This window comes from Dipodomys merriami, unplaced genomic scaffold (assembly GCF_024711535.1).
Source record: "Dipodomys merriami isolate MVZ:Mamm:240054 unplaced genomic scaffold, mDipMer1.0.p SCAF_3, whole genome shotgun sequence".
Classification (NCBI taxonomy): Eukaryota; Metazoa; Chordata; class Mammalia; order Rodentia; family Heteromyidae; genus Dipodomys; species Dipodomys merriami.
The window spans coordinates 83,629,733-83,655,041 of record NW_027204492.1 but is presented as its reverse complement, the minus strand read 5'-3'; the positions used below and the strand labels follow the sequence as shown (position 1 = coordinate 83,655,041).

Sequence of the window (25,309 nt, the reverse complement as noted above, 5' to 3'; positions counted from 1 at the left end):
AGTGGATCACAGATTATACCTGACCTAGACCCACCCTTTCTATGTATGTATGTTTGTATATATGTATGTATGTATGTATGTATGTATGTATGTATCTATCTATCTATCTGTCTATCTATCTATGTATCTATGTATGTATGTATGTATCTATCTATCTATGTATCTAGGTATGTATGTATGTATGTATGTATGTATGTATGTATCTATCTATCTATCTATCTATCTACCTACCTACCTATCCTTTCTAGTGCTAGTCCTGGGGCCTGTGTGCTGTCCTTGAGCTTTTCTTTTGTTTTTTCCTCAAAGCAATTGCTCTACCACTTGAACTGTATTCAGCTCCACTGCTAGCTTTTTGGTGGCTAGTTGGAGATAAGAGCCTTATAAACTTTCCTACCCAGGCTGCCTTCAAACCAAGATTCTCAGATCTCAGCCTCTTCAGTAGTGAGGGTTGCAGATGTGAGCCACCAGCATCTGGCTTCCATCTTTGTTGTTGTTGTTGGTGGTGGTCATGAGTCTTGAACTTGGGGCCTGGGCACTGTCCCTGAGCCCTTTTGCTCAAGACTGGCACTCTAACACTTTGAGCCACAACACCATGTCCAGTTTTCTGGTGGTTAGTTGGAGATAAGAGTCCCATGGATTTTCCTGCCCAGGCTGGCTTTGAACCATGATCCTCAGAGCTCAACCTCCTGAGTAGCTTGGATTACAGAGGTGAGCCACCAGCATTCAGCTCTGGCTTCCGTTTTTGTGTGAAAAATTGCCATTCTACGTCTGATTGATGGAATTTCTACTTGCTCATAGCCAATAGCATAATTTCTTATTTGGTGAGCATTGTGGATGTTTGGATTTTGTTTTTGTGAGAACAGTGTAGTATAGTCATTAAGGACACTTGCTCTGATTCTATACAAATGTCCTTGTTCCCCAGTTCTACTGTGTGTATTGTATACATTATCCTGAGAAGGTAACTATTGTCTCCAATAAATAAGTTTGCTAATAGTAAATCACAATACCCAACTACTGGGCTGTACTTGTGAGGATATAACAAGGTAGTACAGGGAAAGTACGTGGACAGGAGCCTGGCTCATTTCCTATCATTATATCTACTGATGCCACTACGGGATACTTGGGAGGGAGGGCTTCATATAACACTTCATATCCTATAGGGAAGGACACCAAGATCCCCTTAGACTTCTCTGGTCAACCAGAGAGCCTTTCTTTCTCTGTTTACTTTCTCAGCTTTCCCTGGATGACCCTTCCCCAGAATGCTGTCCCAGCATTCTGAGAGAGAGGTTTCTCTCTCCAGGGAACATAAGTACACTTCATTTTATATTGTTTGAATCATTCCAATAAATTTCTAGCTTTTTTTATAGGACAGTTGATGCTGTACCTTGGCTTAGGGTGTGCCCCAGGTCAGGTCACAGAAGGTGTGACTTGGTGTTGCTTCTCCATGACATTGAATACTTCCCAAAGCCAAGCGCTGATGGTCCATGCCTGTAATCCTATCCACTCAGGAAGCTGAGATTTGAGGATTGCGGTTTAAAGCCAGCTTGGGCAGGAAAGTCTCTGAGACTCTTACCTCCAATTATAAAACAAAAAGAAAGTGGGCAGTAGAGCTGTGGTTCAAGTGACAGGGTGCTTGCCTTGACCACAAAAAAAGAAAAGAAAAGAAAAGAAAAAAAGAAAAAGTGAGGGACAGTGTCCAGGCCCTGAGTTCAAACTCTAGCCCACAAAAAATTATCTTCCTTAAGACCTGACTCCTGCCTCTCTCCAAAATCATCTCCTTATTCTCCAGATTTCAGGGCTTCTACTCCCACCGGGGACCCTGCCACTGAAGTCTTTCTCCCTGTCCTTCCCCCCCGCCTCTCCCTCCCTCCTTCCGTCTATCTGTCTGTCTGTCTGCTGTCTGTCTATCTGTCTCTCTCTCTCTCATGGGCAAGACTTGGAAATCCTGTGTTAACACTTTTATTATAGTGCTTGAGATACCTAATTTGTATATAATTAAATAGATATGTGTATGCATGGAGTTAATTTGTATGGTCTATATGGAACCTATTTCCTAATTTATTTTTAATCTTATTTCTTTAAAATGATGCTTATGGTAGGAAAAAGAAATACCATCTAACCACACTGCATGTAAACCAGCTTGAAAAAGTTTAAGTGTCCCTTAGACCCAGCAGGTGGGGGTGGTCACTTGTTCAGTGAGCATCCTGTGGAATATCTGTTGGGTTGGAGTGTGCCTGAGCGTCATGCGTTGCTCTGCTCTACAGAGAGCCTTCCACCTCCACAGTGTTTCCTCCCTACAGAATTTCACATTGCCCACCAAGCAGTGTGATACTCCTTATGGTCCTCTGATAGCAGCTGCCCAGACAGAGACTCAGACTTTTTCCAATCTAATTAAGAGAACCACACATGAATGAAATAGAGGAGCCAGTGTTACATTGTGCACTGCCTTACATTTCTGTTGTCATTTTTGTTGTTGTTTTGCCTTGGGTCTCCCTCAGCTTTGTTGTTCATGGCTGGCACTCTACCACTTGTGTCATGCCTCCATTCCCACTTAACCATTTTCCTGGTTAAGTGGTGATGGACTCTGTTTGGGCTGGCTTTGAACTGTGATCCTAAGATCTCATCCTCCTTGAGTAGCCAGAATGACAGGCCTGAGCCACTGGCCTCCAACTAGTAACTTACCTTTTCAAAGCTACTTGCTCATCTGGGCTTCCTTCCTGGCTTTCTTTTCCACATGTCTCTGGCTCTGGAGAAATGAGATGATGGCAGTGGGGATGGCAGCAGGTCATCATACCAAATTGTGAGCTGTGTAAGAGGAACTCCTGAGAACACAAACTACACACCACAGCTTACTATTTGTGTGCCTAAGAATATGTATTGGGAGTGGGTTGGGAGGGATGGGTAAGAATGTCAAGAGGTGACATGGATCAAGATGCATTGTATTCATAAACAGCTTTGTATAACTACTTGAAGATAATATCTGTATTCATAATCAGTACATTTCTAATAATGGAAGCATCTATGCAGACAGATAGAAGTATTTGTATTCATGAACACAACATTCCTGATACAGTAATCCTCTGCCTAGGAAAAGTTCCAAAGGCTTTATTATTCATTTAGGCAACTGCTTGAAATTTTGCTATTCCTCAAGTGAAAGTTTCAAATGATATCTCTCGGTCTCAACCCCTGATGTCCTAATCAGCAGAGATATATACTACATGTTATTACTTATACATAGAACCTGAAACCATTGAACTTATTCAAGTAAAGAACAAGAGTGTCATTTTGAGGCTGAGCAGAGCTCCTCAGGAGGTTGAGTTCTGAGGATTGATTCCATGCCAGCTTTGGCAAGAAAGTCCAAGAGACTTATCCAATAAAAACTACCAAAAAGCCAGAAGTAGAGTTGTTGCTCAATGGGTAGAGCACTAACTTTGGGCAAAAAAAGCTCAGAAACAATGCCTTGGCTCTGCATTTAAGCCCCAGAAGTGGTAAGAACAGAAGAAAACAAGAGATGCCGGTCGCTGGTGGCTCAGGCTTGTAATTCTAGCTACTAAGTAGGCTGAGATATGAGGACGGCAGTTCAAAGCCAGCCCAGGCAGGAAAGTCTGTGAGACTCTTATCGCAAATAAGCCGGAATGCAGTGCTGTGGCTCAAGAGGTAGAGCTCTGGCCTTGAGCTGAAGATCTGAGGGACAGCGCCCAGAGTTCAAGCTCCACAACTGACAAGGAAGGAAGGAAGGAAGGAAGGAAGGAAGGAAGGAAGGAAGGAAGGAAGAAAGGAAGGAAGGAAGGAAGGAAGGAAGGAAGGAAGGAAGGAAAAAGGAAACAAAAGAGATATCACTCATATCCTGATTTCAAGGCCCCAGACTGTCACCACAATTTTTTTAAGGTCAGTTTTCAGAGGAAAAGCTTTAAAAGGATAAAAAATGTGTCCAGTTTGACTGCTTTCATTTCTTTAAGCAGACATCTACACAGCTAGCTTTCCCGATTTGAATTGAAACCTTCATCCAACACAGTATTTTAGTTGCCTGGACCGTTTTGTTTTAGTACGTTTTTTATTGTAAAAATGCTGTACAGAGGGGTTACAGTTACTTGAGCAAGGTAATGAGTACATTTCCTATTGAGCATTGCTGCTTCCTCCTTTGTTTTCCCCTTACTATCCCTTCCCTCCCACCTACCACGTCCCCCCACCCCTGCCAAAGTTGTAAAGTTTGTTTTCAACATAGTTTTTTGAACATCTCATTGTTACAATGGGTCAACCTGTATCTTTATTTAAGCATTTTGTTTTTTTTCCTTCCCCTCCCTGAATTAGAGAAATGTATATACAAGATGCAGGGCGCTGGCATCAAATACAGTGAAAACAGGGCTTATACCATGGGGAGGAACATACCAAAGAAACAAAAAAAAATCATGTGGTACATTATAAATACGTTAGAAACAATAGCAAGAAAGACAAAAAGATATTTGTGTCCCTATCTTGGGCTTCATTTCCCTTAACATCATCTTACATGGCCGTATGTGCATAGCTTTTGGCCTTTTTTTGCTTGTCCTTCACATGTACTAGTTATTGCAAATAAGGAAAACCATGGGACCTGTGTTTCTTTGGGCCTGCCTTACTTCACTTAACCTGATTTTTTCCAAGTCTTTCCATTCCCTAATAAATGGGGCAATGTCATTCTTTCTGATGGAGGCATAGAATTCCATGATATACATATATATATATCACATTTTCTTGATCCATTCATCTACTGAGGGGCATCTGTGTTCGTTCCATAGCTTAGCTATGGTAAATAATGCTGCTATAAACATAGTTGTGCTGGTTGCCTTAGTATGGCCTTTTTTGTGATCATTCAGGTAAATGCCCAAAAGTGGGATTGCTGGGTCATAGGGGAGCTCTATGTGGAGTCTTTTGAGGAACCTCCATACTACTTTCCAAAGTGGTTGAACAGTAGGATTCCCTTTTGGCCACATCCCCTCCAGCATCTGTTATTAAATTTCTTGATTCTAGCCATTCTAGCTGTGGTGGGGTGGAATCTCAATGTTGTTTTGATTTGCATTTCTTTTATGGCTAGAGAGGTTGAGTATTTCTTTATCTGTCTATTGGCCATTCTTACTTCCTCCTCAGAGATGTTTCTCTTTAAGTCTTTAGCCCACTTATTTGTCAGGCAGTTGTTTCTTTGAGGATTTGCTGTTGGGGGATTTAGTTTTTTGAGTTCCAAGTATATTTTAGATATGAAACTCTTGCCCATTGTATGGCTAGTGAAGATCTTCTCCCAATCCGTGGGCTTTCTATTGATCTTGCTAGCTATGTCCTTTGCCATGCAGAAGCTCTGCAGCTTCATGCAATCCCATTTGTCCAACCTTTCTTTGATTTGTTGTGTTTCTGGGTCTCTACTAAGAAAATTTCGGCCTGTGCCAAGGAGACCTAGGGTTTCTCCTATTCCTTCCTGTAATATTTTCAGGGTGTCTGCTTTATTTCCGAGGTCTTTGATCCACTTGGAGTTGATTCTTGTGCGGGGTGATATATAAGGATCTAGCTTTAGTTTTCTACAGGTGAATAACCAATTTTGCCAGCACCATTTACTGAAGAGGCAGTCTTTCTTCCATTTATTTTTTTAGCTCCCGCATCGAAGATTAGGTAGCTAATGAACCCACAGATAGGTCTGTGGGTTCATTTTTGGGTTTTCAGTTCTATTCTATTAGTTGGGCCATTTTTTTCAAGCACGAAGAGCGGGAGAGGAGTTTGGCAATTTTGCGGCTTGGCGCAATACTGCCATCTAAAGACTAGAGAAACCCAAAGCCATCACACAGGATGGATGCGCCACTGTATTTACTTTGGTTTTCCTGAGCTTAGCTCTGAAGGATCCTGCACCCCGCCCAGGTGAAAAACAGAATTGCCAAGAGCAGTAATACCTCCAAAGGACCAGGAGAACAAATCACCGGGAACGAAAGCTTCTACATGGAGTCTTTCAAAGCACAGGTCGACAATTGTTAATAGATTGAATGGTCAAAGAACCACATTTGGGTAGGTTTTGTTGCCATCTAATAGCTAGAGAAACAGGGATTCACTCCTGCGAGGGGAACTTTCATGGTCTTTTGCTCTATTATTCCTAAGCTTGGCACTGAAGGATTCTGGATCAAATGACGGTAAAATAGAGAACCATCAGGAGAATCAATACCTCCAAGCACACTGGGAGAACCATTGCTGGGGAAGGCACCGTTCCAGAGTTCTGCCTTTGGAGTCACAGCAACAGCATCTAAACATCTTTTGTGTACCACAAATTTTCAGGCTCTGGGCTATGATTGGCAGCTTCAGGGTCTAGGTATCAGCTCTCAGATTTCTGCCTGTGTCCTTCTTGGGTGGCTCTATCAATTTTTTTTTCTTGGGGGGGTCCGGTCGTGGGGCCTGAACTCTGGGCCTGAGTGCTGTCCCTCAGCTCTTCAGCTCAAGGCTAGCGCTCTACCACTTGAGCCACAGCACCACTTTCGACTTTTTTCTTTTTGCTTATGTGGTGCTGAAGAATTGAACCCAGGGCCTCAGGCATGCAAGGCAAGCACTCTACCACTGAGCCAACTTCCTAGCCCCGACTCTATCAATTTTTTCCCCTAGCCTGCTATTGTGTATTATCCTAGGCCTGGGATTAGAGGTATGAAAGACTTGATTGCTGCCTGATCAGCAATGAGTATTAGATACTAGTATTGGAGATGTACAGACTCTGCCTGATCACCGTCACTCCTCAACCTTTGGGATCTGCTCCAGCCCCGCTGGATATGCTTCTCCCACTCATCACAGCCAGCAGAAGCTCCTCAGTCACACTCAGACTTCCTGAGCCATCACCTTGTGATCACAACTGCAGGCCTTAGAGTTCTCTTGGCTGAACAGCTACAGTTATAACTTCCTGTTGGAGAATGTTGTGCTATTCTTCCCCTGAGTTTCCCCTTCTGACATAATGTTCTCATCATAAGTGAGGGAGACTGGCAAGGACTTTACTGTGCCTTCACATAGTTTCACCAGAGTCCTCCAATCTTAGGTCACTTCTTGCTGCTGTCACTATGATTTCAAGGACAGAACTCAGTAAAGGCTAATGGATTGCACAGTAATGGAATTTTACTTGGGCAGGTTTTGCTGCACTGCCTGGTCCATTAGTCGTTATTCAGTTTGATTCAGGTGTCGTTGATCAACATGAATTTTAATTTAAGAAAGTGTTTAAAAAAAAACTCAGACCATGTGAACAAGTCACCATTTTTCTCTGCTAGATGAAAGTGTTGCACCATGGTAAATGTATGGTCAAGCCCTTCCTTCATGCTCAAAAAAAGGAATAAAAGTTGTGCGCTTTTACTTAAAAAAAAAAAAACTATACTGGCCTTTTAAAGCAAAAACAAAAACCAGCAAATGAAAATTCCAACAAGCTGCAACTCCTGGGATAGTGGCCAGGTAACTTGCTTGGATGGATGATGTTGGGGTAGATGAAGGAGTGTGGTATTGTACTCATGAATTAACAGGTTAAATTGAGACACCTTCGTATAACCACTTGAAGATAACAGAGTATTAGACCATACATATGTAAAAAAAATATCCTATTAGAAAGCATTGCAAAATAATTTAGTTAATATAACATAATCCATTGAAATAAAGCTACATTAATAATATTTTAAAAATTAATGGGGTCACCGAATATTTCCTGTACATTTTGTGAACATGTCTGGTCAGCCCCTTTTACAACTGCTAGCCAAGAGTATGGGTACCAGCTCTAGTATTTGACAGGACTCTGTAGTCATGGGACCTTCTGGACCATGTAGAATGACATACCCTTCAAAAGATGAGTAAATAAAGAAGTTGTAGTACACACACACACACACACACACACACACACACACACACACACACACACACACACACACGTACACGCACACACACACACACTGGAATATCTCTTAGATCCTTCCATTTTGGACAAGGATGAACCAGGTCAACATTATGCTTAGTGAAGGAACAGAGAAAATAGAATAGAATAGAATAGAGTATGCCTCCAGTTATTCTACTCATTTAAAGTGGAGATTCGTTAATCCAGGCATGTAGGTCTCTTTGAACTACTTTCCGTATTTCTCTCAGAAGGAAAGATAGAACCTTCCAATTCCTCTCATGTTCTGCTGCCACTCAAGAACATTTTACATTTTATTTATTTATTTATTTATTTTATTGTGAAAATACCGTACAGAGGGGTTACAATTCCATGGGCAATATAATGAGTACATTTCTTATCAAGCATTATTGCCTCCTCCTTTGTTTCCCCTTCCCATTAAATGATTTACCTGGGAGTTGATTCTCTGGAATGATCTCCATCAAAGCCCTGAGGTCAACAGCAGGTGGTCTTGATGTCAATGGCCACTTTCTGTCCAGCCTAGAACCTGCCTCAAGTACCAGAAGCAGGTATGTTATCCACCAGCAATGCGAAAATTATCTGTATTCATTTTCTACACTATTAGGCTGTTAATGACTGCTACATTAATAAGAGTTTACATACATAATAAAGTCTTTGAAAGACAACTCAGACAGCAGTGCCTTATTCCTTGAGTCATATAATGTCACTTCAGAAACAAATTGGAGCTGTGCATGATGACTATTGCCTGTAATCTAAGCTACTCAGCAGGCAGATATTGGGAGGATTATGGTTCACGGCCAGCCTGGACACAAAAGTTAGCAACACCCAATTTTACTAAAAAAGCTGAAGGTGTGGCATGCACCTATACTCCCAACTAGGAGGTAGTTAAGACTAGCCTGGAGATAAAAAAAAAAAATTGAGAATATATCTGAAAAAAATATTGTTTTAGGAACTTTGATAGAAGTATTAGGGTGCCTCTCTAAGAAGTGGGATGCCCCGAGGCCACACCCCAGTGTTATCAACAAAACAACTAAAAACAAAAAACAAAACAACAACAAAAATCCTCCAAATGAACTTGTGTCAATGCTATATGGAAAATGAATATATGACAGCATTTTCTTAATTCAGAGTATGTAAAAACTAACATCTTTTGATAGCTTCTTATTTTAACAAATACTTTATACATTGGAAATAGTAGTTCATAGTATACATAGTATCCTATGTATACATAGTATACTAGTATATACATATATATAGTATATATATGTATATGCATATATGCATAGTATATACTAGTATATACTATACATGTATAGTATACATAGTATTCATAGTATACAGTCTGAGACAGTAAAATAGATTCTGGTAGAAGCTCTAACAAATATTCTGGAATTCTGGTCAAATCCTGTAACTGATTTTTAAGTAGTATATTCTACCTCCGATTTTAAATAGTATATTCAGATAAGGTAATATAAAATCATTTTAATGCCAATTATTGCATTCACCACTTTTATTGCATAAACTGTATGGACAGTATTCTTTTCAGGCTTTGTTTGACATAATATATCTCCTTGAGTTACCTTTGAACATCTGAACTGAGATTCTGTTTTTCCAAATGGAGAAGTCAAGAGACTGCTCCATGGTATCTTTCTGTTTGGAGACAGTGAATGCATGTTCTGAGATTCTGTCAAATTCTAAATTCCCCAGATCTTACAGAATACTTTTTCTTCCCCAAATGAAGTCTGGAGTAACTGATAAAAACAGCACAGGAGAGCCTACTTTCTACTTTTTGTGGCTGTTGAAGCATTAAGTATGCACACAGTTAACCAATTTTCAAGGTGGATGTGACTAAAATACCAGTGTTGTGTATATTCCCTGCCTGGGTCAGCCTATACAGCAAATATAATATAACATTGTAAGTACCATAAGCCATACAATCAACACCAGCTACAACATGGTAATTCCTATAAGTTCCTGCCTTTAGATATCAGTGGACAGAATCAGAATTAAAAAGACCATTTCAGTAGTCATCTGAAATATCTTTTTTAATGTGTTTTCCAAATTGGTGATTAATAGTTACAGGAGCTTCCAAATTTAACCAATTGGTTTTTTTTTTTTGGTCGGATTTGGGGCTTGAACTCTAGGCTTGGGCGCTGTCCCTGTGCTCTTCAGCTCAAGGCTATCGCTCTACCACTTGAGCCACAGTTCCACTTCCGGTTTTCGAGTGGTTTATTGGAGATAAGAGTCTCACGGACTTTCCTGCCCGGGCTGTCTTTGAACCGCGATCCTCAGATCTCAGCCTCCTGAGTAGCAAGGATTACAAGCGTGAGCCACCGGCGCCCGGCCAAATTTAACCAATTTTTAAGAAGGACATTAGTATCTGGGCACCAGTGGCTCAAACCTATAGTCAATTCTAATTACTCAGGAGGCTGAGATCTGAAGATTGTGCTTTAAAAACATCCCCTGGAGAAAAATCCATGAGAGGGGCTGGGAAGGTAGCTCAGTGGTAGAGCACTTGCCTTGCATGCATGAGGCCCTGGGTTCGATTCCTCAGCACCACATAAGCCAAAAGAAAAAAGCCAGAAGTGGCGCTGTGAAGAGCTGAGGGACAGCGCCCAGGCCCAGAGTTCAGGCCCAAGGACCAGACCCCCTCCCCCCAAAAAAAGAAAAGAAAAGAAAAGAAAAAACAAAAATCTATGAGACTCTTACCTCCAATTAACCACCAAAAAGCTGAAAGTGCAGCTGTGGCTCAACTGGTAGAGTGCAAGCCTTGAGTAAAAAAAGAAAAACACACAAAAACTCAGTGATAGCACCCATTCCCCAAATGCAACCCCCAGGATGAGCATGCACACACACACACACACACACACACACACACACACACACACAAACTCTCTCTCTCTCTCTCTCTCTCTCTCTCTCTCTCTCTCTCTCTCTCTCTCTCTCTCTCACACACACACACACACACACACACACACACACTCACATAGAACATTAACTTGTATTAGTCTTTCCAATGTTTTTACATTGCTGAGCGACACACATACAAACTTGTCATGAGCTCTATGTTTATTAGCCTAGTGAACATGATTAAACTCTATGATTGGAAAATCACATAAACATGGCAAATTTTGTTATCATCCTCTATTATAACAAATAGTATTAGCAACAGAAGAAAAGTAAGAAAAAGCCAACACAGGCACTTAGTAATGGGAGGGGTATCAATGATCAGTAAAAGTAATACATATACTACATTAAACACATTTCTCTTCTTAAATTCAGATAAAGACCGCGTGTCCACGAGTTGATGTAAGACTGATAGATATGGAAAGAGTCCAATATATCACATAATTGAAAGGCAGTCGATTTGTATCAAAGAATGGTGGTGCACATGTGTAACCTATGCTCAAATTGTGGTCAGGGACCAGCCTGGTCCACTCAGCTCCCCACATGCAGTACTAGGACAGCCCAGTCTGGTGGGCAGTGGGATTGCTACTCAAGAACAGCACGAACCCTCCAAACCTTGAAGGCATCCTTACTTCAACAGCTAGAGGGCGCCCATGTTTCAGGATCAGATCACCCAGTCTAGGTGGTTATTAGGCCTAGAGCAGCAAGATACTGCCTGGAAACAGTCCCTGATGGCAGAACCTGGGCTTCTCTGCCCTGGAAGAGCAGGATCCTCGGGTGCCAGGTCCATGGTAGGCAGAGGCTAGCCCAGCAGAGACAGCACATTTTCCACGTGGTCTCCCTATCCTCATTCTCTCCATCCCTTATCTCTTTCATTCTCTGTCACTGTCCTTGTATCAGGACACTAGTGGTACCTTACTGGGGCTCAATCTAGTATGGATCCCACATAGGGTGACTTTGTAGGTATCTGCATAGCAAGACAGCATGATTGTCTTGTTTTGTGGCCTGCAGGTAGAGTGTGATGTCTCTGACTGATTTGAGGGTCCTTGTGACAACTTGACAAGTGTTTGAGGGCTTGGGGGTCTGCGTGCAGGGTATGAGGCCTTTGAACTATGGAGGGCTTGCATCCAGGATGAGAGCTCTATGCTGCTTGGGTGCATCTGCCCTGGTGTGAAGTACCTGGTAGGTGTTAGATACTGTGTATACAATTTACTACCTGCATAGTTCCTACCGTGAAGATTAAGAATTAGGGTTTGGGGTCAAACTGAAATTTGAAGTGCAGGATAGACCTTTGGGCATCTAAGGGTTCTTCTGTACTCTATCCTGTGAGAGCATAGAGGTTATCAAAACCTAGCAGTTAAGTCTAACCTTCTTGGGATCTGGATCCTCAGAATGACCTTCATGACCTGGCGATAAGCCTGTGTTCCAACAGCTGAGGTTGTTGGCATATTGTGGGGTTGACTTTGTCTAGGATTGCAAATCTGGGCCACATGGAAATCTGTGGTCCCTTAGATGTTGCTTGCATGAGGACTCCCTGGTCCTTGTCCCTGTGCAGTCAGCTGTTCCATGTGTCTCTGTCCCAGGGTATGGGCTGGGTAATTCTGTGGCTTGGGGGAACTCAGAGTGAAGTCTTGGCCTATGAGCCATCTGCTTATCTGTATGGATTAAGAGATTGCTAAAAACGGTCGTAAGCCTATTTTAGAATTGTACATCCCAGGGCTGGTATTATGTCTCTCTCTCCACTCTCTGAGCTTTCTGAGGAGGTTCAGTTCTACAAATCATTCGGCAGCCTGTGTATCTAGTTTAGGATCCTCACAGCTGGGCTCTCTTGGGTCAATACCTGGGTTTGATGTGTCATCGAGTTGTTTGGAGTTTGTGACCTCCAGTGGGAGTGGCTTTCCCCACCTACATTTCATAGCCTGTCTCCCAGGTACCTGTTGGGACCACATGAAGGTCTACCTCTTGGGAGCATCTTTCCAAAGGTCAATTTGGCCTTTATCTGAGGAGGTTTCCTGGCATTTCATCCAACCTCTTCACAAATATCTTTGGATAGAGGAGGGTGGGACTGGGGTGGGGGTGGGGTTAAACTCAGGACCTGATTTTGGCTAGGCAGGTGTACTACATCCCCAACCACACCTCCAGCCCTTTTTGGTCTTGTTGTTTTTATTGTTATTCATCTTTGAATTAGTATGCACTGATAATATGAGAGGGCTTCATTATGATATTTACATACATAAAATGTATGCACATAGAACAAATTATTCTTTATACTGTAGTCTCATTTCTCTTTTCCCTTTTCAAACAGTGTTCAGTTTCATTATGCTCTGATTAACTTTGAGGTACAGTCTCGCTTTTTCCACCCAGGCTGGCCAGAAGCACCAATCTCCCTATTTATGCTTTGTATTATAACTAGGACGCCAGATGCACACCTCCATGCCTAGCCTTTTCTAATTAGGTGTCTTGAGAATGTTTTGTCTGCACAGGGTTCAAAATCAGTTCTTTCCCATGTTCACCTCCCCAGTAGCTAGGATTACAGGCAAGATTCACCAATATCTAGCCTAGACACATAATCTTGGAAAGAAGAACCCAGGGCTGGGGAACAAAAAGAGCTACAGCCAAATGTCATCTGTGCCCACGGGACACAATGAGCCTGACCAAGTGTTAGTTGACCTATACCAGCCTAGTACACAAATCAACTAACAGAAATGTGGGTAGGGTCAAAGAAACAGCAAAGTGCTCCAGAATGTATTCATCCTTGCCCCTATCATGGTTCTGAGAACTGACTCAACACATTCGGCACCATGCAAAAAGGTTCAAAGACAGAGAAAACAACTTTGTTCCTGTCTGCACTACTCCCTATCAGTGACAAAGACAGGCCACTGACTGTCCACTGCACTAGTCGGGGTGAGATGGCAGGTGAAGGTGAGTTTCTCCCTGGCACCTGTGTTTCTAGTGGATTGTCACATGATAACTCTTTGTCTGATGCCAAGCAACCACATACTTCTTTTTTAGCTGACCAAAACTCAGAGAGTTATGAATGTCTGTGGGGCAAGCCTACCAGCCAAAAGCACCTATCAACTGCATTCTTTGGAAGAGTCCTTCTTGATGACATGTGAGCCTTGCAGAAACTCACCTTCCTGCCTCCAAGCTTTGCTTGCTGTGGAGCCCACTGCTTTCTGCTGTGGGTATGAAGTCTAAGGGAAATATCATCAACTGCAGGATAGGGAAAGCAAGTCACAACCCATTAGAAAGATGCCAGAACAGGTCTAACTACTTTTCTCTCATTCCACGATGCAGAAGAGGACTGCTCAAAGGTGGAGGAGATATCTCAATGTACATGTATTTTTTTTCTTTTTTGCCAATACTAGGGCTTGAACTCATGCCTGGGTGCAGTCTCTTAGTGTTTTGTTTTTGCTCCAGGCTGGTGCACTACCACTTGTGCCACACCTCCATATCTGCTTTCAGGTATCCAACCAGAAATGATAGTCTCACAGACCTTCCGGCCTCAGCTGGCTTTGAACCATGATCCTCAGATCTCAGCTTCTTAAGTAGCTAGGATTATAGGTATCAGCCATTGGTGCCAGGTGTTCAATGAGATTTCTTGATGATCATCATTTACGTGTGTGTGTGTGTGTGTGTGTGTGTGTGTGTGTGTGTGTGTGTGTGTGTGTTAGCTTATGCTCTGTCACAAACCTGGAAATCATCCCAGGTGGAATGTCAAGAAGAGGGTCCTAGACTAGACTTTTGGGGTGGGACAGTGAAACACTGGAGGATAGAGGCAGACAGTGAAACCACAACATGGTATCTGGCAAACTGTATAGTATGCTAGAAGGTGAAGGGCTCTGTGATTATCAAGGTAGAGGAGGGGGAGAGAAGAAGGAGGAAGGAGAAGGAAGCCAGAAAGGAAGGATGACAGGAAGAAGGGCAAGAGAAAGCTATTTAGATCATGGGAATGGCATAGGAGATAAGGGTATAGCTGGGTGACCTCCAGGGTAGAAAATGGAAGTTACCAGAGGAAGTCACTGGAGGTGACATTCTGACATGAATGTGATAGGAAATAAGAGTCAGCCAAGTTGGCTTTCCAGAGGCAACGACTAGGAAGGAAGGAGAATCTTAGGCAGAGCCCACCAGTCGGGCACAGGCACGGTACTAGGGCAATCAAGGAAGAGAGAGAGAGAGAGAGAGAGAGAGAGAGAGAGAGAGAGAGAGAGAGAGAGAGAGAGAGAGAGAGAGAGAGAGAGAGAGAGAGAGAGAGAGAGAGAGAGAGAGAGAGAGAGAGAGAGAGAGAGAGAGTTATATGGCAGTGGTAACATCTAGGGGCCAGGGGAGCAGGGTCAGATGGAGGAGCTTCTGCTTGGTCATGTAGACAGAGAGGGAATATTATTGGTCACAGAGGCTGTGGGGAAGTCTGTGGGGCTGTTGCGCCTAAAGGAGGAAGAAAGTGGGGAAGGAAGAGTGAGAGAACTGGAGGGTTTAGTAAACCTGCCAAGATTAGAACCAGGTGAGTCTGCCTCACAAGTTTATCTGGGTTCCTGTCCTTATCTCACATGACATCAGTCTGCACTGTAGCCACAGAACCACATGCCCAATTAGCCGGCCTAAATCCACTCAACAGTCCTCCTTCTGAATAGAGGTTTGAGGCACCTACTATGTGCACTGCACACAAGGCACAAGGCAAAGGTTGGTAACTCCAGAATCCTTTCTACTGCAGAAATAGCAACTACTCAGGATGGATCAAGTAGCTAGAGTAAAGGACCTTTTATCGCTAAAGAATGAAATTCTAAGCACCAGCTAGCTAGACAGCACCTGTCTAGATACAAGACAGGGTGCACAGGGATGCTTTACAGCCAGTTCCTTGCAGACAGAGGTTTCTACTCAGGGGTGGTTCTGAGGAGAATGTCCTCAGAGGTAAAGTCTCTGTCCCCCAGGAACATGATGGAGGGTATCTCACCTTCCTATCCTGAAGGGACTGGTGGAGGACTGGCTCAGGATGGATGTGCTGGGTGAGGACAAGCTCATGAGGGAGGCACTTGGATTTTACATACCAGATAGTGAAGGCAGGTGAAGAACAGAGATGTAGACAGGTAGTGCCAGGATTCTATCCCCAGCCTTGCCCCCCCCCCTAACCTTCAGGGTATGTCCAACTCTGCAGCTATGCTGAAGCCACTACAAACACTTTCTCTGGATCTGTTTGCCTCTATATTCTTGCCCTTTAAAGAGACTGACATCGAAGGGATTGAGATACAACATGGGGGTGGAGGAAGATTGACAAAATACCTCTGATATGGCAGTGCCTCCCCCAGGGAACCCTACAAGATCAAGTCCTGCTCAGCTGTTAGTTCTGAAGCAAGCTTTTCTCACAAAGGGACTTTAGGGAAACTGTGTCAGCACTATTAATGCTTAGAGGGAGGGGAAGGCGGGAAGAACAAAGTGTACTGTAACTTTTCCTGATGGCTTTGCCCTAACAGGTACCTGTGTTCCACAAGTCGACAAGTGTGACAATGATGAAGAGAACCTCATCATCGGGCACAATGTTTGTACCTGAGCAGGGTAACAAAAGCAAAGGGTGTCATTTTGAATGTAAAGTGACCTTGTTTGGGAGTCAGACAGAATTAGTATGTGATTCCCAGGCCCACCTAACTTCTTTCCGTTTGCTCCCTTGTCTGTAGATGAGAGTTTGGATACTTACTTCTCCAGGCCTTTGGAAATACAAACTACACATGTGAACAACACAGTGGGTCCTCAATAGGCAGGCTTCAGGAAGATCCATTCGCATCAGGCTACATGGGAGAGTAGAGACACATTAATGTGGACGGCAAGGCACCAGGGCCCATGGGAATAAGCCTACTCTATAGCCAGAGTAGGAACAGTGTACTGAGAGGGTGATTGCTAGAATGGAGCCATCGTGAATGAGGCTCATCCTCACAGTGTGCTCTGTATCAGGCAGAGCCAACTGTGGTTCTTGTCTTCTCCCCCGAATAGTGTAAAAATTGATGTAGTTTTATCACAGGGTTTGTAACCAATACTGAGGACAACTCAGGGGTTGCCTCAAAGCATTGAAGAATCCCTTGGAGGGTCCATTTGGGTGGGAAAACAGCTGATGTTGGCCTTGGGATAACTGTTTGTTTTGCAAGGTTAGTTAAAATTAAATTAAATTAAAAGCTAATTAAAATTAAAATAAAAAAAAATAAAATGTCTCTCTGAGCTAGGGAATGTCTTGTCCTACTCCTTTTGCTTTATCATTTTCAGGGAGGGCTCATGTCAATGAAAGGTTTCTTTTCAACTACCTGGGAACAGAGATCAACACTCAGAGGACTGAAAGTTCCTGTGATTACAAAACAACCCCGTCTCATGGTAGACAGGGGTAGCGTCTCCCCAGTAAGCTGACAGGCCAAAGCAGCTCCATAGAGACCATGATTTCCACATCTGGGTTGCTCTGCCTTGGCTGCAGCTCAAATACATGCAACTTCTTGATTCTGCTTTCAGCGTCAGCTTCTTCCATCCAGGTCAAAAGGAAAAAAGAACACTGAAAATAAAAATCAAACAGCAGGCATGTGCCTTAGCCTCCTAACTCTAAACCAGAACCGATCACCTAGCCTATCCTTTAGCAGCAGATAATCTGCTCTCTGGAGAGATCTTGTCTGGCCAGCTCTCTGTGGTGCCTAGCTGTGCACTGGCCATTAAGACGCAGAAAAAAAAATGGCTGCAGCCTCCTTGCTGTGTACCACTGCAGCAGCATGACATTTACTACCCACCCACTAAGCTCATGTAAGCACTTTAGGCTTTCTCTAAGCTGCCCCTCCAAATTCCTCCAAATTCTTCCACTGACTAACTACAAGGGCTCCTCCACATCTTCACATATATAGTGACATCAGTGTGTGTCCCACTCCTGGGTGCCAATTTTATGTTATTCAGCTACATGGTAGTATAATAAAGTATCTGAAGCAAGTGTGGAGGAACGGGTCATTGGGCATCCTCTTCTAGTGATTTCAGTCTGAAATCAGAAATCCCCATGGTTAGGCTTCTGATGAGCATGATAGGAATGACAAAGTAAACAGATCATAACACAGCCCCAGTGCCAACACCAAGAAGAGCCCAAATCAGGGATTGTTTGCCTTCAGGACCATGTCCCAAGGACGAAGGACTTGCCAAGGCCCCACCTCCTAAAGCTTCCAACATCTCAAATAATGCCACTCTGGTGAATCATCCTTCACCAGATGAACCTTTGTGGGACACTTACTGTACTGTGTGGCATTTATTTGTGGTGGTGCTGAAATCCAGGGCCTCATGTGGGCAAATCAAATACTCAACCACTGGAGCATTTCCCCAAGAACTTTTGTTTTTATGTTGTTTGAGTTAAGGACTCAGTAACTTTGCCTAGGTTGGCCTCAAACGATTCATCTTTCTATATTTTCTGTTCCCTAGAATTTAGACTTTTTTTTTAATAACTAGAATTTAGACTTTTAAGTTGACTGTGTCTCCTAAAACAAGAGAGATGGCACTGTGGTGAGGGTGCCTCTTAGTGGAGTCCATTGTTCTCAGTTTATGGGGGTGGGGCTAGCCTGGGCAGGGCCCCTGAATTTTCTTCTGGGAGATTGATAACTTTTAGTTTTCTAATCTTAGCTCTTACATTTAGGTCTATGATGCATTTTTGAGCTAGTTCTGAGGCTTGAACTCAGAGCCTGCATGCTGTTTGCCAGCATTTTTGTTCAAGGCTAACACTCTAGGACTTCAGCCACAGCTCCACTTGTAGGTAAGAGTCTCACAGACTTTCCTACCTGGGCTGTCTTCAAAGTGTGATACTTGAATCTCAGCCTTCTCAGTAGTTAGGAGTGCAGGTGTGAGCCACTTGCACTCTCGGTTTTTAATTTGGTTTATTTTTTTAATGATGCATTAAAAATATTTGCATGTGGAATTAGATAAAGGTTACAGTTTAATTATTTCCATGCTGATGTGCCATTATTTCAGCACCAGCCTTTCCTACTGAACAACCATATCAGGCATTGTAGAAACTCAGGTGCAGGGCTTTAGTATTTAACACTCGTGTCCTCTCTCCTCATGGCAATAATGGTAAAATAAGGTGTGAATTCGAGGGTGTGAGTCATTTTTTTTACCTGTTATGAAATTGTTAGGGTATTCCAATAAACTTACCAAGTTTACTAAAAAGAGTTGCCAGGATGTTTCTCCCAAAACAGTGTGTGTGTGCGCATGCATGCTTGAACTCCAGGCCTGGGTACTGTCCTTGAGCTTTTTTTTTTTCTTATGTCTAGCACTTTATCACTTGAGCCATTTTGTCACTTGTGCCTTGTTTTGGTTGTTAATTGGAGATAAGGGTTTCATGAACTTTCTTGCTAGGGCTGGCTTCAGACTGTGATCCTCAGATCTCAACCTCCCAAATAGCTAGGATTATAGGCATGAGCCACTACAGCTAGCCAGATTAATTTCATTTTATACAGAAAGAATATTTTAAAGTAATGAGATAAGAATCAATTAGGAAATACATTGTATATGACATATACAAATTATATGCACATGTATTTATCTACTGAGTTACATACAAACTAGGGATCTCAGGCAATGCAACAAGAAAAATCCCAACTTAAGATGTTATCAGTCTCTGAGTGCAGGTGACTCACACCTGCAATCCTAGCTATTTAGGAGGCTGAGAACTTAGGATGGAAAGCCCAGGAGACTCTTATCTCCAATTAACTAGCAGAAAAGCTGGAAGTGGAGCTGTGGCAGAGCATTGAACAGAAAAGCTTAGGAACAGTGCCTAGGCCCTGAGTTCAAGCCCCAGGACTAGAACACACACACGCACACACACACACACACACACACACACACACACACACACACACACACACACACTATTATCAGTCAAAAGGTTTGGACACCATCTCTTCACCTATTACTGGTCTATGGATTAAGATCTACTCACAATAAGAGTCTGGCCTCCCCGCCCTTCCCTCTCCCTCTCCCCCGCCCTTACTGAAGCTTGAACTCCACCTGAGCACTGTCCCTATTTTTTTTCTGTCAGTGATGCATTCTACCACCTGGGCCACAGCTCTGTTCCTGGCTTTTGGGTGGTTCCTTGGAGATAAGAGTCTCAGAGACTTTGCTGCCTGAGCTGGCTTCAAAGCATTATCCTCAGATCTCGGCCTCCTGATTAACTAGGATTAAAGGTCTGAGCCACCTGTACCTGGTAATACGTTTCTTATTATGTGTTGGTCTGTGCATAATGCACACAGTGTCCCAATTAAGTTTGAGTTGGTGAGCTCTATATAGGCATTTGACCCTGAGACAACAAGCTTGTGAAATCCTTAGTGGGTAGAAATTGTGATTAGAGGTGGGGCTTTGTGGAACTCTGTCAATAGGGACACTTCCTATTATGTATTCTCAAAGCTTGGATGTGCTCATGTGTACCCTTCTGCATATGTTTGATGATATCTTACTGCACTCTTTAGTTTTGGTCACCATTGATACCGATAGCTTCTTCTGGTGCCTCTTATGTATTTCACTGTCAGTTACAGGCCATCTGTGTATGGTATTCTCTGTTAATCACTTTTCATACATTTTCAGACAACATTTTTACAGTGTGCATGTTTGCTCTTACTTACATCCCTTTATATATGCAGTAAATAGTTCAATGCAGTGAACATTAATTCTTACAAGGCAATGATCCTACTGAATTTCTAGTTGGACTGTGGTTACAAATGAGTTGTCATGTTCCCATAAACCTACATAAACAGACACAATAACTAAGATGCAGAACTGAAAATTTTAAGATATTGGAATTTTAAAGTACTTTCTTTGAGAAATACAGATAACAAGAAATGAAATTTGAAATAAGGAATATCACTTACAACAGAACTTGAAAATACCATAATATATTTAGTAAAGATACAGCAATGTATAGGCAAGATTCTAAACAGATGTCTACATTTTACTGTGGAGAAACTTTCAAGCAGCTGAGATAATGGGAGGGACATGCCACGTTACTGGATTCCAAGATTTAAGACTGTGAATATGTGGATTTCTTCTAAATTATGTAGAGATTCAATGTAATCCTAATCAACATCTCAGCAGTCTTGAACTAAAACCGCTGTTCACAACTATTTAAACATAATTTTTTAAAATTAATAAAGGGAGATAACATTCAAAATTTAGTCTGGCTGGGTGCCAGTGGCTTGCACCTGTAATTGAGAGGCTGAGATGGAAGGGTCCTAATTCAAAGCCAGCCTGGTCAGGAAAGTCTCTTACAATCCAATTAACCATCACAGAAACAGAAGTGGAGCTTGTGGCTCAAGTGGTAGAGTGCTAGCTAGCCTTGCACAAGAAAGCTCAGGGACAGTGCCCAGGCTCCGAGTGCAAGCCCCAACCAGGATCAACACAACACACACACACACACACACACACACACACACACACACACACACACACACACACACACACACACACATCAATCAATCAATTAACCACATAAGCCCCATTAATGTGAACCAATTTGGAAAATACTAAGTTCTTTTTGTAGCACAATCTTCAATGGTCAAATTTTACTGTAAGAGTATATACAAATACATGTGGGAACCCAATTTTGTCCTTCTTGGGGATTCACTATTCTCAGGCAAAATGGTTGTCTTTCATGAGGGCCACTAACATGGGCACAAATTACCCGATAAAATGGTAAATTCTATCTGCTAAAATCCCCACAATAGTGCCTTTCTTGCACCTAGAGTGTGGCGCAGGCAGCAGATCAGTGTGGTCTCTTGTTCTGTGAGCATCCTGTGGAATCTTCATTGGGCTAAGTGTGCCTGAGGCCATGCATTGCTCTGTTCTACCAAGAGACCTCCACCTCCACTGTGTGCGCTTTGGAAAGAGGCAAGTGTGAGAGCTGCATTTAACATGGCTGCAATACAGAATGTGACCTCAACCACTAAGCAGTCTGAGCTTAGGTAACACTGCTTAGAGTGCATAGATGTCAACTGTCCTGAATCTGCAGATTGTGTATAACACCCTCATCCCTGTCCTGGTTTCCCCTAGTGTTCTGGAGATCTTAAGCTTGTCCCTAGAATCTCCTGTCTGGACTATGGGACATGTGGTCCTGAATATAGAGGAGACATAGCACTCCCAGCTCCAACTCCAAGATTAGCAGTCTGGGGTCAGCTCTCAGGAAATTCTTTTCTTCCTCACTTTCTGCTGCATGTCCTGTGTCACCAGAGCTATTTTGCAACATAGCCCCATCCCCAATTCCATTTATGTTATAGAATGCAGTCGTTAGGGGTAAAAGGAAGGGTTGAAGGAAGCGAAAGGTTGGCATCAGGTTGAAACCAGGTCTTGGAAGCTGTAATGGATGGAGCCATTCTGAAATCTACAAAGCCCCGTTCTTGTCATGCACAACCTCCCAGCCATGGATTATTTCCTCACAGAAACTCTAAGTCCTGTGATGTAAAGGATGAAACCGGTCAAGATGGATTTTACTCATTAATTGACATATTGAATTTTGTAAAGACTATTTAAACCACACACTCATAATAAAAAGAAATTTTAACCAGGCACTGGTGGCTCATACTTGTAATCCTCTCATCTTAGGCAGGTGAGAGTTGAGGACCAAGGTTTGAAGCCTGACAGGACAGGAAAGCCTGTGATACTCTCATCTCCAATTAACCACCATAAAAACCTGGAAGTGAAGCTATGGCTCAATTGGTTGAGTGCTAGCCCTCATCAAGAAAAGCCCAGGGACAGTGAGTGCCCAGACCCTGAGTTCAGCTTCAGGACTAGCACCAAAACATAAAAATACATAAAATAATAAAAAAGAAAGTCTACATCCTAAAATCACTATCTCTCTTTCTTTGAGCAATTCTAAAGGCATTCCACTATAAATTAGAGCTAAGGAGTGGAAACTGGTAATTATAGTGTCCTTGCTAATAAAGAACACAAAGATGAACCAAATAAAATATGAAGATGATTATAACCATTATCATTCAAGATATCTTGAATAAATATAGAGGTTCCTATTAAAACTAAGATTTGGAGAGAAAGGGTAGAGGGGGAGAGCTAGAAAGAGAGAAATTCAAAAGCCTCTGATTTTCTAATGAAATTACTTCCTTAATTGAACCCCTCATGAATGAAACACATAGGGGCCAGTAACACAACAAATGCCAACTTTGTGTGTGTGTGTGTGTGTGTGTGTGTGCGTGCGCGCGCGCGTGTGTATGTGTTGGACTGAACTGGGGTTTGAACTATGGGTCTTGACATCTCCCTCCATCTTGTCTCTCAGGTCTGGCACTCTACCACTTGAGCTATACCTCCATTCTGGCATTTTGGTGATGGAGTATAGAGGACTTATATCCTAACCAAAGTATATATCCAAAAATATATAATACATGTTATCACTCATATATAGAATCTAAAATGGTTAAAGTTACTCAAGTAGAACAAAGTTATCCAGATGCCAGAACAGTTATCCAGAACAAAGTTATCCAGATGCCAAACAAAAATAGGGAAGAGGTGGTGTGTGTTCCTGAACCTGTGCCTGTGCTAGGGCTGTGCTGTCCTTTAAGTTTTTCTGCTCGTGACTGGCTCTTTACTACTTGCGCCATACAGCCAGTCCAGAATTTTTCTGTTTAATTGAAGATGGAGGGTTAAAGATTTTTCTGCCAGGGCTGGCTTCAAACCCTAGTCCTCAGATCTCAGCCTCCTGAGCAGTCAATATTACAGGCATGAACCACTGGTGCCCAGCTACTAGCTTACATTTTTGTTTTGTTTTGTTTTTATACATTCAGTAAATAGATCAATGCAGTGAATATTAATTCTTATAAGGCAATGATCCTGCTGAATTTCTAGTTGGACTATGGGTATACATGAGTTGTCATGTTCCCATAAACCCACTTCAATCCTGGGGATTAAATTCAAGGCCTGAACACTCTCCCCAAACTTTTATGCTCAAGGGTAGTGCTCTACACTTGAGCCACAGCTCCACTTCTGGATTTTTGGTGGTTAACTGGAGATAAGACTCCCAGGGACTTTCCTGCTCAGGCTGGCTTCCAACTGGGATCCCTAGATTTCAGCCTCCCGAGTAGCTAGGACTATAAGCCTGAGTCATCATAGCCTGGCTACTAGCTTGCTTTTAAAAATCTACTTGCTTATCCGGGCTTTCTTCTTGGCTTTCTTTTCCACACAGTATTTTCAACACTAAATTGTAAGTTATATAATAGGAAGTGCTAAGAATAGAAATGCACACCGCTTACTATTTGCGTGAGTAAAAGTCTTCATTAAAGAAGTCACAGGAATCCTTTGCCTAGGGGAAAAAATAGTTGCAAAAAAACCTCCATCAGGAATATCAATACCAAATTTCAAACTCTACTATAAAGCCATAGTAATCAAAACAGCTTGGTATTGGCATAAGAACAGACCTCAGGACCAATGGAATAGAATTGAAAACCCAGAAATGAACCTACAGATCTATAGCCATCTAATCTTCGATAAGGAAGCTAAAACAATAGAATGGAAGAAAGACAGCCTCTTCAGTAAATGGTGCTGGCAAAATTGGTTAACTACATGTAGAAAACTAAAGCTAGATCCTTATATATCACCCTGCACCAGAATCAACTCCAAATGGATCAAAGACCTTGAACTCAAAGCAGACACTCTGAAAACATTACAGGATGGAATAGGAGAAACCCTAGGTCTCCTTGGCTCAGGTCGAAATTTTCTGAATAGAGACCCGGAAGCACAACAAATCAAAGAAAGGTTGGACAAATGGGATTGCATAAGATTGCAGAGCTTCTGCAGGGCAAATGACATAGCTGGCAAGATCAATAGAAAGCCCACCGATTGGGAGAAGATCTTTACTAGCCATACAACGGACAAGGGTCTCATATCTAAAATATACTTGGAACTCAAAAAATTAAACCACCCAACAACAAATCCTCAAAGAAACAACTGACCAATAAATAAGTGGGCGAAAGACTTAAAGAGAAGCTTCTCTGAAGAAGAAACAAGGATGGCCAATAGACACATGAAGAAATGTTCAACATCCCTAGCCATAAAAGAAATGCAAATCAAAACAACATTGAGATATCACCTCACTCCAGTTAGAACAGCAAAAATCAAGAACTCTAACAACAACAGATGCTGGAGGGGATGTGGACAGAAAGGAACCTTAATTCATTGTTGGTGGGAATGTAAACTTGTTCAACCACTTTGGAAAGCAGTATGGAGGTTCCTCAGAAGACTTCACATAGATCTCCCCTATGATCCAGCAATCCCACTTTTGGGCATTTACCCAAATGTTTACAAACAAGACCACACTAAAGCTACCAGCACAACTATGTTTATTGCAGCATTATTTACCATAGCTAAGATATGGAACCAACCCAGATGCCCCTCAGTAGATGAATGGATCAAGAAAATGTGGTATATATACACAATGGAATTCTATGCCTCCATCAGAAAGAATGACATTTCCCCATTTGTTAGGAAATGGAAAGGTTTGGAAAAAATTATATTAAGTGAAGTAAG

General features: G+C 42.4%; 1 long non-coding RNA gene across 3 annotated transcripts in view; it reads right to left on the bottom strand.

The window, feature by feature from the left end:
- LOC138840334 (uncharacterized) overlaps window positions 1–25,309 on the bottom strand; it is a 245,295-nt gene that overhangs the window by 55,484 nt on the left and 164,502 nt on the right. Inside the window, exons 3-5 of one of the 3 annotated variants that reach the window (XR_011376067.1) lie at window positions 16,479–16,569; window positions 10,592–10,651; window positions 8,145–8,412 (exon numbers count right to left, since the gene is read on the bottom strand). The exons of 1 other annotated variant lie outside the window; for it this stretch is intronic. This is a non-coding gene — a long non-coding RNA (uncharacterized lncRNA). Of the gene's footprint in view, window positions 1–8,144; window positions 8,413–10,591; window positions 10,652–16,478; window positions 16,570–25,309 lie in introns of those variants that run through there. One more of the 3 variants, XR_011376068.1, reaches the window with a different exon arrangement.